The sequence below is a fragment of the Gobio gobio genome (assembly GCF_949357685.1).
Source record: "Gobio gobio genome assembly, chromosome: 6".
Lineage (NCBI taxonomy): Eukaryota > Metazoa > Chordata > Actinopteri > Cypriniformes > Gobionidae > Gobio > Gobio gobio.
This window is the reverse complement of record NC_137102.1, coordinates 11,919,430-11,935,748: the sequence shown is the minus strand read 5'-3', so window position 1 is coordinate 11,935,748 and position 16,319 is coordinate 11,919,430.

The following is a 16,319-nucleotide window of genomic DNA, read 5'->3' as shown; positions in this document are numbered from 1 at the left end:
CAATTATTAAAGGTCCCATGGCATGAAAATGTCATTTTATGAGGTTTTTTAACATTAATATGAGTTCCCCTAGCCTGTATATGGTCCCCAAGTGGCTAGACATTTTGATGGGTGTAAACCGAGTTCTGGCTGTCTTTCTCTGCCTTTGAGAAAATGACAGCCCGGATGAGCTGATCTGGAATTTTGTGTTATGACGTCATACCAGGAAAGGTTACCTCCCCTTCCTCTGCTTTGCCCGCCCAGAGCACTCGGAGAAAATGGATTCAGTTTATGTCAGCACAGGCTTTACAAACAGACCTTACGATTTGGATTCGACAGCACAGCGACAAACAGTGAGTAACAGTGTTCTTTAATGCCTGATCTGTGATCAGTGATTTCTGGTGTGTAGCTAATCATTCAAGTTCACCCAGACTTTCTTTCTAGATCGTTTAATGATCGCCGTCTTGATGCCCTAAGCATAATGCATCAGTGAATCAAGCCAGTGACTAAAACGATCGTCTGTTAGTAGCATGTACCAAATCCATTTTTTAAGTGATTAAACTAGAGAGCGATCAAAGAACACTCTTTATAATGTCCGGAGCTGTCAATCACATATCGCGAGTGTATCTGCACACTTGCCCAAACTGCCGTTATAATGAATGACGCTGTTATGCAGCACAGCGACGCTCTTACTGTATTCATGTCGACGTTGTGTTTGCTGTTAGATGTGGTGAAAGCATTTTGTGAGAGAAAACGCTGCTGCAATGACAGAGTCGACGTGACTGGGACTGTTTATTCCGAACTCTCAGCTACAAATAAGCTCGCGCTAACAGCACAGCGCTCTCAACAACTCAGTACAATAAATGTAGCGGACCCCGTCCGAATGATGGCTAGACTTTACTGATGTTTCAGGAGTTTATTGAAACCGTTTATCTCCAAAAGCTGAACAAAAAACAAAGTGCGCATAAACACCTCTTACACAAACTCTCTCTCTCCATACAGCATTATCAATAACAATACAGCGAAATACACAAACATACTCATTACAAATGACATAAACAAGCACATACACACCTACTGTCTTTTCGGGGGGGGGGGGGGGGGGGGGGTTTACAGTTTGTTTAAAGTTTAAACAAACTGTAAATTTAAATCTGCTTAAACCAACTAAATGATGAACCCCGAGCTCTCACGAGCGCTCCCTCTTTTTTCATATCGCTCCGTAGACTGCAACACCCGTCAAAATAAAAGTACCTACTTATTTGCACAGATAATACAGACCTAAAACCTATTTAAATGCACAGAAATGTCAAAAATGTACACAAAAACGAATTATAAGATACATTACAATGAAGTCTGTTACAATAAAACTTCCTCCAGCTCTCCATGGTTCACCAGTCAGTCAGTCTCTCTCTCTCTCATGCATGCAGTGCGTGCAGTGCCTCGCTAAACCACGCCCCCTCCGCAACATTTCAAATGCAAAGATGTCAGCCAATCACAACAGTGGGCGTTTTCACTGAAGTCTCACAGCAGACACGCCCCTTGAAACAGGGCATTCAGCCAGAGGGCAAACATCAGTATAGAAAAAATGCCTTTTATTTCTAAATTATGACATTTTTTGATGTAAAAATCATACTAACAATATAAGTACACCTCAGGAAACATTATAAAATAATAGAAAAATGCCATGCCATGGGACCTTTAAATATAGTTTTACATATTATTAAATCTATATTTTTCTTAATGTTTTTAAGTTTTGTTCAAGGTAATTAAAGCATCAGTTTTTCAATAACGGAAGAATATGTGAAAGTATGGTATTTGGGGTAAAAGGTGCAATAATTAGCATGATAATAAACAGCTGGCAGACTTCAAGATACGGTAAATATCATGTTATAATATATATACCTTAGAGATAATAATCACCATATTTATAATTAAACCATCATATTTATAAAATATATGATATTTATCATTTAATAAAATATGATTTATTTGTTACTTCTGTAAAGCTATATTAAATTATTATGGGATCTCAATTAATGCTTTCAGAATCTTAACTTTTTTCACAATACACATTTACACAGACATGAAAAACACATATTGCACATTAGGTGTGTCAACGGGCTATGGACCAGTCCATAAGGTGCTTAGTGCAAGCGACACAGCCAGAAATCATAATGCAAATGGAAAATAAGAATGTCCCTAATACAGTAAGGGGAGGGGGGAGGGGGGCAGTCCACAAGTTCATAACCTAAATCAAACATTCAAGCAGTAAGCCATGTTTAAATATCGTATAGCTTGGAGGTAGGTGCTATCTCTGCTGCTGATGCTTCTGTGCCTCTTCCCTGGTGGCAGAAGAGTGAACAGGTGATGTGCTGGGTCATTTTAATGACAGTATATTTATTTAACAAAAATGAATTATTTTATTTGTCAAAATAAACCGAAAATAGCACAGACTTTGCTAAAGGGATTGTTTTGAACAAGTATTAACTTAGACATTATTAAAAACATTATATTATTTTAGAGTATTTAGAGTATCTAAAGTATTTGTATCAATACTATGTGCCTTTTGTTGGTGAGCCTTGTGTGTGGGGCAAAAGGCCTACCTTGCCACCTTACACATTTATAAGATTTTTAAACAAACCACTTGTATGATTTATTTTTACACAAAATCTGTTGCTAAATAAAAACATATATATTTTTCTGCAATCATACACAATGGAATTAGTGAAAAGTACATTTTTCTTAGAGTGTGCCTTTAGCCAGCAGCCATATCACCCTGTAGCCCAAGACTGGTTTCCTGCCTGGTCAATACCTGGATGGGAGACCAGCTGGGAAAACTAGGTTGCTGCTGGTAGAGGTGTTAGTGAGGCCAGCAGGTGGTGCTCACCCTGTGGTCGGTGTGGGTCCTAACGTCCCAGCATAGTGATGGGGACACCATACTGTCAATAAGCACCGTTTTTTGGATGAGACGTTAAACCGAGGTCCTGACTCTCTGTGGTCATTAAAAATCCCAGGATGTCCTTCGATAAAGTGTAGGGGTGTAACCCCGGCATCCTGTCTCCTCTCCACCAACAAGCTGGTGTGTGGTGAGTGAAATCCCCCCCCCCCCCCCCCAAATCAGTGATCAGTTATGGTCAAACACCCTTGAAAACACCTTTTCAAAAAATGTCATTGGTCATGTCAATCATAGTGATGATGCCTACAAAATGCTTGAACAAATACTAAATCCTAACCCTATACCACACCTTAACCTTAATGCAACCGGTGTTGCCCTGAATAATCACTTTCTGAGGTAGAACATGTCCTGTATCGTACTGGGTTGTGATGAAAGGGGTAACATTTGGCTGGTTAAAGTAAGCCCCTGCTGTTAGATGTTGTAACTACACCGTCCGGTTGAATTTTCTCTATTGACAACCCTTTGCAAAGATTTCTGCTTGACTTCAGTCTGGTCTAAAACAAAGATTTTGTTTAGATTTGACCTTTTAACATTTACACGTCACCTTTTTGTTTCCCTTTACTTGGCACCCAGCTGAGGATAGGTAAAGAAATCATTTGGTCGATTGATTTTCCCAGAGTCACATTTACAACTCGCAGTGGGCAGAGGGCAGGACTAGAGGTAGCAGCTCCCAAACACATCATGATCAATGTGCAAGACAAGTGGCTCCCACCGACCCGCGGAGAGGCATCTGATCCCTAATGAACACTAACTACGATTCATTGCTAATGGATGGCACAGTGGGTGTTTAGAGGCAGACCCCCAGGATGCACTTTGCAGCTTCCTCCGTGGAGTCTGTGAGCACTCATATGTGTGTTCATCATTCTCTCAAAGCCGCTGCCATCCTCCACTGCCTATTATGCAGCGATTTGTTTCGCTCAGCACACGACACAACAAACCGCAATGGATCTGCCATGGATAACTAAACAGTTATTCCAGGGTCTATATCCTCTTCTGCATTTCGGAACACATTCACATGTCTGATTATACATCTCTGCCAGCAGGGAGTGGATAAGCAAATTGACATCATTTTTTATTTGTAGGAAAATGTTTTATTTGCAATTCATTGTTCTCACGTCTTCTGCTGTGGCATTGTAATCTGAGAAGATCCTACAAGGCATTTACAGTGAAGGTTTGGTTCTCTGTTCACGTTGACAGGCACAAAACAATTGCATCAGGTTCTCTGCGATAGCTCCCTAGTATCTGGTTTGTATACGTAGTCGACAATACAGTAAGTCGGGTTGAAATATTTTACTGTCAACCGCTGAGACAGTAATCCTTGCTACGGTAACTCATACGAAGCTGAGGGAAAAACCAAAGCCTATGGCACAGTATGAAAGAAAGACGTGAGTTCATTTTGTCATAGTCAAACCTAAAACCATTACCCGCTTGTCAACACTAAAGTTATTCTCGGATCAAAGGAAAAAAAAAAGTTACATCTTTCCTCAAGCATATCGAACAGTCTGGAAAATCTTTCATGCTGCCCTGACGTCTATGTTGCTCTTAAGGAGTTCCTCTTCCTGCTTCCTGTAACCGAAGGGTTGTTAAGAGATTTTATTCTTTTAGCAAAATTCTTGTTTCAATATGGCCCATCAATATTTGATAATAATAAGGCAAGGCTCTAAGTCATTTAGAAAAGAAAGACTTAACATCACTAAGTCCTGAGCTTCCTGTTTAAGGCGGACGGAAACACTGAGGTAAGAATAACTCTGAATGTCATTTCCTCACATTAGAGATTAATCTCAAATTACACTGCCTGCCTCCTTCCGCTGCTGCTCTGTATTATTAATTAACTCGTGTTGCCTGAAAACACTACCAACATGTGTATGTTTCTCTCTACTGATAACAATTGTTTTACTTGTAATGCAAGTGTGTATTGTAATAAGTACACAAAAGGACACAATATATGTTTTTCATTCAGAATGCACATTGTAATGGTACATTTTGTCTTCTGCTGCATAAACTGTGTCATGCTGTCAGAGCCGTCCATTAGAGTTCATTAAGAATGTATTGAGATGACAATACATGGTTTAAAACACAATATGTCATCTTGAGTAAATACACACTTTCTGAAAGTATAAAATAATTAAGAATATTTGTTTTCCGTTTGAGCCCATCCAAAATGCTGAATATATACATTAGGTAAAAATCGTATTGCAGCACAATTTTCAGCTTTCTCATCACAGGAAGGAATTACATTTTAAAATATATTAAGATTAAAACAGTTATATATATAAAATCCTGAAGTCCGTTTTGCAGAAATGGACAAAAAATGAACTCCGAAAACTTGATGAAAAAAGATGAATTCTTCAAACAGTGGTGCAAGAGCATGTGGTGCTGGTCCTTCAAGAGTCACTCTCAACCTATCTGTCCATGTCTTCATGTATTTTACAACACTTCAGCTTGTGATTCTTATTTAGTGGGGGTCATTTTTTAGGATTCTTTACCTAATTTAATTCTCTGAGATCCTGACACCTTGCACTTCTGGAGACTCCAGGTAGGTTGCAGCTCTGGAAAATGGTGGCGCTGGAGACTAAAGGGTTCCTGATGGTTTCACACTTAATTCTTCACCTTAATTTTTAATTCTTTTGCAGTTAACAGGTGTCTTTTCTCCGCAACATGTTTTTGTCTGACCTTGCTGACCCAACGAGTATTTCACTGTCCAATGGTCATGCCTTAACTGCAATGTCTAGTAGTATTGCATTCGTATTGCATCCTTCTCATGGGCATTTAATAAATCATGGGCAGTTAAATCTCTTTTTTGGCTCAATTTATCTGTAAAAGAAAACATGCCTAATAATTCTGCACACCTGAATTCAAGGTGTTTTTCATTTCCAGCCTTCATGAACAATTATATATCACTTATACATTATTAAATACTAAATTAATAGTAGTTATTAGGATTACTGTGGTTTGGAATTGGTCAAATGTGCCTGGAAAAATAGTAGGATCAGAAAATCAACGTGCCTAATAATTCTGCACACAGTGTATGCATATATATATTTTGCTTTTGCTCCCTTTTTTGCTCCCAAAACAGCCCTGACCTTTGTTCAGCACATCCCACAGATGCTCATTTGGATTGTGATCTAAGGAATTTGGAGGCCAAGTCAATACCTCAAACTTTTTGTGCTCCTGAACCATTTTTGCTTTGTGGCAGAGCTCATTATCCTGCTGAAAGAGGACACAGCCACCAGGGAATGCGTTTCCATGAAAGGGTGTATATGGTCTGCAACAATGCTTAGGTGGGACGTGTCAAAGTAACATCCACATGGATAGCAGGAACCAAGGTTTCCGAGCAGAACATTGGCTAAAGCATCACACTGCCTCCACCGGCTTGCTTTCTTCCCATAGTGCATCATGGTGTCATGTGTTCCCCAAGTAAGCGACACACATGCACTCAGCCATCCACGTGATGTAAAAGGGAACGTGATCAGACCAGGCCACCTTCTTCCATTGCTCCGTGGTCCAGTTACGATGCTCACATGCCCACTGTTGGCACTTTCGGACAGGGGTCAGCATGGGCACCCTGACTGGTCTGCGGCTATGCAGCCCTGTGTATTCTGACATCTTTCTGTCAGAACCAGCATTACCTTCTTGAACAATTTGTTTTACAGTTGCTCGTCTGTTTGATCGGACCACACGGGCCAGCCTTCGCTCCCGACATGCATCAATGAGTCTTGGCCGCCCATGACCCTGTCGCCGGTTCACCACTGTTCCTTCCTTGGACCACTTTTGATAGAGACTGACAACTGCCGACCGGGAACACCCCACAAGAGTTGCAGTTTAGGAGATGCTCTGACCCAGTCATCAAGCCATCACAATTTGGCCCTTGTCAAACTTGCTCAAATCCTTACGCTTGTCCATTTTTCCTGCTTTTAACACATCAACTTTGAGGACAAAATGTTCACTTGCTGCCTAATTTATCTCACCCACTAACAGGTGCCGTGATGAAGAGACAATCAATGTTATTCACTTCACCTGTCAGTTGTATAATGTTATGCCTGATCGGTGTATATATAAATACATTGAAAGTGACATGTGAAGGCTAATACTCGTACTCATACTAACCCATACTTGGAATTTGTCCTCTGCATTTAACCCAAGCTAATGCACACACATTAGGTGTAGTGAGTAGTGAACACACACACACAAGGAGCAGTAAGCAGTAATTTTGCTGTGGTGCCCGGGGAGCGATTTGGGGTTATGTGCTTTGCTCAAGAGCACCTCAGTCATTCCCTGCCCGTATTGAGAATCGAACCCGCAACCTTTGGGTTACCAGTCTGACTCTCTAAACATTAGGCCATGACTGCCCAATGAGCCAAACCCATTAAAAAGGTAACCAAACCTTTAGATTTACATTGTTTGACATTATACATCAACGCTTTGGTATTGTTAGTGAGAATTTGACCGTCCTTGGCAGTACAATCCACTGACGCAGCACTCTGCTGAGGAATTGCTCCTCTCGATCTCTTCATCCATCCCTCACCACTGTCAGGAGCTTAAATCTACACCTCTCAGGTCTCACAGAAACGCAGGAAGTCATTAAGCGGCCCATATCAACAGCTTAATCACCAAAGGATTGGGAGACTGTGGTGTGGTGTGGTGTGTGTGGGCAATACCAAGCATAACAAACACTTTGCTTGGGGCGAAAAAAGGCAGCTGCATGTTAAGAATTCTTACTGAAACAACCCTGCTGAGGTATGCAAACAATGTTTACCCCAAAGATGCAGTGACATCAAAGGGAACAAAGAAATGTATTCGTATACTTTAAGGTGCTTATCTTAGGAAGTCTGTGCATGCTTGTAACCTGTGCACTTGTTTGACGATCATACTGCATGTTGAAAGTTAGACATCATCCTTCTATTACCTTCATAACCTTAAGTATTCCTCAATCAATTCATTATAAACAATATAAAAAAAATATAAAAAAATAAAATAACATTTACATATATTAGTTCTGTGAATCGATTAAAAAACCAAAACGAATTAATCACATTTTTTCTGTAATTAATCGCGATTAATCGCAAGTTTTTAATATTTTTAGTTCTTAATATTTTGATATTGTAATAATTTCAGTTACTCTCCAAATTAATGTAGAAACAATTTAAAGACAGCATATTTTAAATATGTGTTGTAATGGCATCTTTTTATGAATGAAGTCCAGTCTCACTGATACTATGTCTCTATGAAACATTAATGACGTTACATTACAGTATAACTGAAAGCTCCCAATTTCAACATTTATTAGGCTTTAAAAAAAACTACTTTTAATTTAAGTGAACTTAAAACAATCTTTACATAAACCCATTATAATAGGCCTAAATGCTATTTTTACCTGTGGCCTTCCCTGTTAGACATATACAGAAATGTAATAGTTATCAAACAACTTTCTTAACTGCATAAATAATAAATGAAATATAGATTAATCATCATTATAGCCACAATTTTCTCTGTTCCCGTTGTTCTTTGATGAACATTCAAGGGATAGTTCACCCAAAAACGAAAATTTGATGTTTTCTTACCCCTAAGGCATCCAAGATGTAGGTGTCTTCGTTTCTTCAGTAGAACACAAATTAAGATTTTTAACTCCAACCGTTGATGTGTGTCACTCATTTAATGCTTGTCAATGGGGTCTAATTCTATTAGAGTAAAAAAAAACATGGACAGACAACTTTAAATTAAACCCCACGGCTCGTGACGACACATTGATGTCTTAAGATATGAAACGATCGGTTTCTGAGAGAAACCGAACGGTATTTATGCAATTATTTCACCTCAAATCAGACGAATGTCTTCAGCTCTCCAGACTGCCATCACTTCCTGTGAGTGAGGTCAAATAGCAGCCGGGTCATAGATATATACATAGATTCCTCATTAGTGCCAGTGTGGATCGCTCGAATGAGGAATCTACGTATACATATCTATGACCCGGCCGGAATTTTGACCTCACTCACAGGAAGTGATGAAAGACCCAGTACCCATTTACTGCAATTGTTTATTCCTGGGAAATCAAGATTTTAACCAGTTTTTTAGGTGTTAAAGGAACACTCCACTTTTTTTGATAATAGGCTCATTTTCCAACTCCCCTAGAGTTAAACAGTTGAGTTTTACCGTTTCCGAATCCATTCGGCCGATCTCTGGGTCTGGCGATAGCACTTTTAGCATAGCTTAGCATACATCCTTGAATCTGATTAGACCGTTAGCATCTCGCTCAAAAATGACCAAAGACTTTCAATATTTTTCCTATTTAAAACTTGACTCTTCTGTAGTTACATCGTGTACTAAGACCGACGGAAATTGAAAGTTGCGATTTTCTAGACCGATATGGTTAGGAACTATACTCTCACTCCTGCGTAATAATCAAGGAACTTTGCTGTCGTACCATGGGTGCAGCAGGTGCAATGATATTATGCAGCGCCTGAAAACATTTTTGAGCGAAATGCAAACGGTCTAATCAGATTCAATGATCTATGATAAGCTATGCTAAAAGTGCTATCACCAGCCCCGGAGATCGGCTGAATGGATTCAAAAACAGTAAAACTCAACTGTTTGGTAAATGAGCCTATTTTCAAAAAAGGTGGAGTGTTCCTTTAAAGCAGAGTACATCTTTCTAAAACATTTCAGTTCTGTTGATCTTGCTTCTGAAAGGTCAGGATGACTTTACACTGCAAGGTCACAGAGGCTAGGGGATTTTCTTTCTTCTTTGCAAGGTTCATGATGTGTCTGCTTCAATGCCATCAGTTAAACTTGACTATGAGTTCAAACTTGGGTGAGGAAGTGATTCACCAGCCTGATTCAAGTCATTTGAATTTCCTTTTGGATGAGTAGGCAGTTCAGATGATTTAGTAGTGCAAAGACTGATGATATTTAAGGATGTAATGGACAAATGGAACATCTTGGGGCAGTAAAATACACGGAAACATTTGACTCGTGAAAATTTGAAGGACTTGTTTAATGTACTATTTGAACTTGGGCAATGGGGAGCAGAGCGATGATAGAAAAACAGCCAAGTGCTTTCTGCAGAGTTCTTGCTCTGGCCTCTGGGCATAGAGAAAGAGAGGTGATAGGCTTTCAATATGTTTATGTGTTAAAAAATGACTCAATGAGATCAAACACAATCTTTATGAGTCCTACTTCCAGTCCAGTGCCATCACAAAAAGTGGATGTTGCAAAATACATGATTGATTCCTTTTTTTGGAACAGAATCCATTATTGAAATTACTTTGGTAAATTGGTGAATCTGTTCATTTGTAACATTTTGGCAGAGGTTCAGGTTGAAATAAAGTATTCATTCATTCAATTTGGCCCTGTGACCGCATTTTGCTCATTTAATTCTTCAGGCTCCTGAAATACTTTACCAAAACTATTTTTATATTTATGTACTTTCATTAATGAAACTGCATGGGTTCTTGGGAGAACTCCAGGTTTTTTCAAGTCCATGAAATTATGAAACAGAAATAATGGGTGAGATTAATCAGGTTGTTCCTAATTTGATTTCAGAAAGCATTAGTGGGAGAAAAAAATCAAGATGGAGCTTTACACAGGCAGATACACCAGCCTTGTGACGTATCTGGCGCTTGATCTTCATTAATAAGAAATGTAATCAGCTGTAGCAGTCCAACTTTATTAAATTTCCTGACTTAAAAGCATGAGATAGCAAAGCTTGATTCACATTTGTGGAGCAGTCCGTTCAGTTTACATAGTAGGATAGTTTACATGTTATGTTCAAGTAGCCTATGAGTTTGTAATCACTTTGAATATGATAAGTAACATTATTTACATGTATTATTATTGTTGTATATTTTAAACACTTAGGTATCCATTTGAATATGAGCAATCTAAATTATATGTAATTATAAGAATAATACGAATATTTTAAACACGGGCACATCATTTCAAATGGTACTATAATTAAAATTTATATCTACATAGCTATATTCATAGAGCATTGTTAGTTACATTATATGTTCAACCAAGTGAAAAGTTAACTGAAGTGGGGTTTTTTTTTTTCACAGCTTACTATATGTGCATGAAGATGTTCCTCTGGGATTCAGCATGTTCTAAGCATCAGTGAAAGAGCATACATAAGGTAAACATTTGAAAATACTCCCGAAGAATTGAAGCTTTCCGGTTCTCCTATTATTCAAGAATGGGAGACTGACGCTTGTCATATAATCTATAGCTCTCCGGCTTTCTCTATATTGCCAGCTAGACTCCAGCCTCTCTGTGAAAGCTAGATGCACACCTGAAAAGCATTCAGGCAGACAGCATCTATTATTATGTGCTCCTTTCAGTCCTCTTATACCAATCATTAGCTTCTCAGTACTCTATGAAAAAGGCTTATGTCAAGCTCTGTCAAAGCATATTATTGTCCTGCTTTTGGTTTATACTTGCAGGTTGCATAATGTGGCACAGAGCATATTCCTTTTTTTCTCTCTGTGCGATTTATTAGAACGAAGCACCTCACCTCTCTGTGATCTCACAAGAGCCAAGGACGTGAGATGGGGGTATGAAAGGTCGGGGAAGCAGAGCAGCAGGCTTGACTAGACCGCGTCTCTCGTCTCGTGCCAGTGTTCTGCATGAACGCTCTAGCCGTTCTTAACACCTCCAAATCTGCAAAGGTCAGTGACTGCAAATCCTTACATGAAGGGGAGGGAAAACAGAGTTCTGGCATGAAGACGGTTTCCGATTAATAATACATGAACCACAAAGGGGATCAATGGATCTGCCCCTTTTAATCACTTAGGTCGGGTTAATGAAATGCTTGGCAGGCTAATCATCTCAAAAGCTACATATACTCTGCTTCTCAATTTGTTGAGATCACTGGGGAATGCCCTATTAGAGGGAACGAGGATGATAAGACTGAGAAGGTGCCGCAAAATTCCAAGATTCATGTGCCATGGAGCTCCTGTTTTCAAGCGCACTACCACCGACCTCAATTTCCTCTGAATCTATAGGGCAGGCTCTCAGATATGCATCAATGAGGAGCATGACTTTAAAGGGATAGTTCAGCACAAAAATGAAAATTCGGTCATCATTTATTCACCCTCATGTAGGCCCAAAACCCATACGACTTGCAATATTCGATACATTTTGAATAATGTATCGGCTGTTCTTTTCCATGAAATTTCAATGAGCAAACGCACCATAAAACTGTAATGAAGAATGGGCAAAAGCATCATAAATTAGTCTGTGAATCGAATGTTATATGCAAAGGTCTTCTGAAGTGATACTATAACTATGTGCCGAACATACTGAATATTCGTACATGTCTGGTGAGCTGTTAACAACTGTGATCACTGAGTCAGTTAGTTGAGAATTGAATCAGTCCTAGTCGTGAACAAATCATTCAGTATTAGGAATCATTAAAAATAATCAACTCAAACAAATAATTCATTCATAAATCAGACATTGTTACTTCACTCATGACATATTAGCTAAAGAGAGCTAAATAACAATTCGGTCCATTTCTCAAACAATGCTTATGTATAGTTAATATATAATGTACAATATACACTACCATTCAAATGTTTGTAGTCAAATTTTTAAATGTTTTTAAAATCAGTCACTTTTGAGGTTCTTTACAATTAAGGCTTCTGCTTTAGAAGGAGCCACTCGGAACAGAGTTAACAACTCCATTAGCTGGGTTACTTCATCATAATTTACAAAACAACTGTATAATTGTAACCTTAGAACACAAACAGCAATGACCTGCCAAACCCATAGGATTGAGAACACAATCAGCAAATGAAGGCAGTGCTTAGCTACTACACAGCGCCTGTACACATGACTAAATAGTATCCCTGTGATAATTCACTTATCATTGAGGGGGTAAACCACCCTAACATTGTCCTTGTGTTACACTACCTGTAACTAAATCACAAGATTGTGTGTATATAATGTACACGCTACCATTCAAATGTTGGATATTTGTCAATGTTTTTAAAAAAAGGAGTCTCTTATGCTCACCAAGGCTGCATTTATTTGATCAAAATACAGTAAAACAGTAATATTGTGAAATAGTATCGCAATCTAAAATAACTGTTTTCTATTTGAATATATTTTAAATGTAATGTATTCCTGTGAAAAAGCTGAATTTTCAGCATCATTACGCCAGTCTTCAGTGTCACATGATCCTTCACAAATCATTTTAATATGCTGATTTGCTGCTCAAGAAACATTTCTTATTATCAATGTTGAAAACAGTTGTGCTGCTTAATATTTTTGTGGAAACCATGATACTTTTTCCACAGGATTCTTTGACAAATAGTAAGTTTAAAAGAACAATGTTTATTTGGAACAGAAAACTTTTGTAACATTATAAATGTCTTCACAGCACTTTGATCAATGTAATGCATCCTGGCTGATTAAAAGTATTAATTCCTTAAGGGGAAAAAAGTCTCACTGACCTCAAACTTTTGAATGGTAGTGTAAGCATGGGCCAATTAATGGTGTTTTTGTATCCAAAATAATAGTTCAGTGTGATTAAAAATGTATTAATTGTCCTACAATTTGTGTGCGCTGCATATCTTGCTTATCATATTAGTGAAAGTGAAGTGATGTGTGGCCAAGTATTTAACCCATCCAATTGCACACACACACCATGAACACACACCCAGGGGTGCGTTTCCTGTACAACGACATAACTCACTGCTGAACTACCATAGTACGATTCATCATTGAAGAAATCAACTAGCTACTGACGACCGTTTCCCGAAACCGTAGTGTCGCAAATCTGTCGTTCAACCACGTTGGTTAATGATATCACGCAGGTAGTGAAGTAATAACTTATTTTAATGAATCCGTTTAAGTTTGAATTAATGCTAGATTTTTTTCTATAAACTATGAACATGGCATCTGAGGTTTTCTCATTTATTTTGCTTTATTTCCAGATTCAATCATTGGCTCGTCATTACATACTAGAGCACGTCCGCACATGCACACTCTTTAAAAACTCTTTAAATCTCTTGACAAACTAAATGACGTAAATGACATTTGTATGTATTCTAAATAAAATATATCGATCGTGCTGAATGTCAGCTTGCTTATTTAGCTCAAGATAAGGATTAAGTCCACATGTCATGCAAACAAGAAACTATGCTTCTAACCACAGTCGAAAGCTGTCGTTCCAACCACGTAACTGCGATGCTGTTTCCGAACATTCATTGGAACTATGGTTTCAGGAAACACAGACTCATTGAACTATGCTGATAACGACGGAACTTGCGAGCATAGTTGGCTAACAACGCTTTCGGGAAACGCACCCCTGAGCAGTGGGCAGCCATATTGCTGCGGCACCTGGGGGAGCAGTTGGGGGTTCGGTGCCTTGCTTAAGGGACTCACCTCAGTCGTGGTATTGAGGGTGGAAGAGAACGCACTTCCTGCCGGACCTGGGGCTCGAACCCGCAACCTTCGGGTTACAAGTCCGTCTCTGTAATCATTAGGCCACGGCTGCCCAATATAGTGCCATATAACGGCCTTCTTAGCGACATGTTAATGTCAAACTTGTAGCGACTGAGGCGAAATCAAACAAATAATTGCCAGTTACATTTACTAATATGTTTTGAATGCATTGTGCTTAGTAACAGACCCTGCCCCGACACAACAGAGAAAGATCCTCAGTTACCAACTGATAAGACGTTTTACTGCCCAAAAGATTGTCGTCATGGAAAGACCACAGTTAAAGACACAAAGCCTGTAAAACAAACGCTTTAGCCTCAAGTTATAGACAAACCGTCTATAAATGAACATGCACCCCAGGACATTGTATGTACACACATAACTGTCTTGTAAAGTGTCCGTTGCATTGTATGTCGTCTATACATGTCTTATGAACTACTTACTATTTCATGTAACCTCATATATGTCGTCTCCTATCAAATGAATGCTCGCTTCACGACTTACACTTTCATGTATGTCACGTCCTCGTAGGAGGAATATTTGTTTGTTGCATTAATTAGAGTATAAATGGGCACAGACCCTTTGATTTCATGCTTGAAACAAAGAGCCATACAATCTCCACAGGAATTTCCCGCTTGGAAATACCAACAATCTCATTGGTCAAGTCTACCTCAGGAGGCGGTGACCTCCTGCAGACCTTTTAAGGAGCGATGCACTCTCTCCTCCTTCTCTCTTCTCTGCTTCCTGGCTGAAACAATACCTCATCTCGGCCAGCCGGCCTACCAGCCAGATAAGGCCTCCACGGGACAGGAAACCAGATGCCGAAGATGCCAGCAGACCCAACTCACAGCTTGTGCAACTTTCTCAACATCGATGTAGTCAAAGCAACCATGCAAGTTCACCGTCGTTCCTTCACTCATCACTGAAGGAATCGATCACAACTGCAAAACCCTCCGACGGAACCATCATGATTTTCTCCTGCGATTTCACCTCGGACGTTCTTCTACAGCTCAGGCTAAATGCAAGTAAAGTACGAAACAGAAATCCCTGTGTAGTTAGTAAAACTGCAAACCCCTTTTGTTCCGACAAAGGAGTTTATCAAAGATGGTTCACAAAGTTTAGACTCTCTGCATAGCTTCATCCATCTGTTCTGACCCTTTTTCCTCCATCCACTTTAACCTTGCCTCTTATGTATGTATGTCTTCTGTCAGTTTTAGTCTTGTTCCGTGATTTAGTTATTAAAGTTTGTGCACAATATATGTTTGGTCCTGACTAGGGATGGCGAAATCTAAACATTTTCTTGACCGACCACCGAGCCTCATCAGCCGGTTGAAACAGGTTAACCGATTAGTTTAAAATATGCTGCGCTATTTAAAATAACAGCCGCGAGCCGCGCCTGCAATTTCGCAACTCTGTCGCATCTCTCTGCCGCCTGCCTTCCACTCACGTCACTTTTTTAAAATCCCCTACAGCGCGAAACATGAGTCCCGCAAACGCGGCGCCGAGGAGCTTGTTTGTAATCGGAGGACAATGGTTCCTTAGTTTCGAAATGGTTTGGGTACAAGGTGATCGCGTTGAAAATAAAGGCATTTGTCTAGCGTTAGAAGCTCATTTAAAACATTGCCGCGGCTCATTTAAGAAAATGACAGCTCCGAAGAGACGCCGCTTTAGTTTGAGGTAGTGCTAACAATAATAAAGAAAGATGATGATCAACACCTTATGTGTTACCACTGAAATGTAGATGTAATATATTTCCAAATGTAAGCCCATCTTATGCGGAATGTTGTCTAATAGACTGCTTTTTGGTGAAATGGTCCTACACACTACTTTTCTTTGCACGCTTCATACTGTCGTCTGCCCTGGCTCTAACCGCAAACCTTGTGAGCGCGCAAACCCAAACGCTGTGACCTCGCGCCAAATGTTTTTATTGGTTTATTAAGTACAA